The sequence below is a fragment of the Halichoeres trimaculatus genome, unplaced genomic scaffold, assembly GCF_033239565.1.
Source record: "Halichoeres trimaculatus isolate MK-OKI-2021-1 unplaced genomic scaffold, fHalTri1.1 fHalTri1_scaffold_12, whole genome shotgun sequence".
NCBI classification, from domain to species: domain Eukaryota; kingdom Metazoa; phylum Chordata; class Actinopteri; order Labriformes; family Labridae; genus Halichoeres; species Halichoeres trimaculatus.
The window spans coordinates 1966778-1968004 of record NW_027437190.1 but is presented as its reverse complement, the minus strand read 5'-3'; positions in this window follow the sequence as shown (position 1 = coordinate 1968004).

Sequence of the window (1227 nt, the reverse complement as noted above, 5' to 3'; positions counted from 1 at the left end):
CTGATGATTTCATGAAGAATCCACAGGCTCTGAGGCTCAGTAGAATTTGAGGTCACTCTTAAAATTCTTAAATACATATGAGAGGGTTTGTTTCAAAACTCCAAAGTTTCCTTCTTTCCTCCACTTGCGTGGTTTACTTGTGTCTTAGTCCCTCCCACCAGAGATGCATGAGAGAGACGCAAGGAAATGAAGAGAGGGGAGAGGAATCGTGGCGATTTGTTTTAAGAGCATTGAGACATCCTTTCCTCTGGATGTATTTCACTGATGACAGCAGCAGCTGATCACCTCTAGATCATCTGTCAGTCAGCTCTAACAGCTGTTTGTGTGTCTGCACATGTGCACTGTAATAACTAATAAGACAAACAGTAACAGAGCTTTGTTTGTTCCTGTGATCTGTTTAACACGTTCCCATGGAGAAAATCTGCTCTCTGTTTATTCTGTGTGCTGTTTAGAACCACACGGATCACTTTACCTGTAAAATGCATCATTTTTAGAGTAATTATTCACTGACACTGACAGGAGGCAGTGGCTGCAGCAGAGAAAACAATGAAAAAGTAGGCCAAATAAAACCAGCCACCTTTGCAGCATAGCCAAAAAATGTCACTGTGAGTGTGTCTCAAAGCAATAAACTACAGTCTCCTCTCTCCTCTGTGCCACAAAGAGTACTTCCCAATCGCCATATTAATGCTGTCCCAAAGTGATAATTGTGCTCGGAGGAGAGAGGAGGGAGGCAGAAGAAGACTGACCGGAGGAGCTATGATCGAGGAAACAGGAGAGCTGGCTTTTCTGAAGTCTCTTCACTGACAGACATGCCCCCATTTGGAATATCACTCTCTCATCGGACGCTGCAGCGGCTCAGACTTCTCTACATGAAACTTCACAAACACAACAGAGTTTAATGAGAGAAAAGACGAGCTGAAAACAGGCACTGAGGATTGATCGGTAACAGGTCATAGAGCTGGGATTAAAAAAAGTGTTTGTTGTGAGTTTAAAGCACAAAACACTGAACACAACCATCATGAAATCAATGTAACGGGAGTTTAATACCAAACACTGACACAATAAACTAGCTTATATTAATAAGGGTCAGAGTTAACAATGATGATCTAGATAAAGACTGAATAATTACTCTAAAAATGATGCATTTTACAGGTAAAGTGATCCGTGTGGTTCTAAACAGCACACAGAATAAACAGAGAGCAGATTTTCTCCATGGGAACGTGTTAA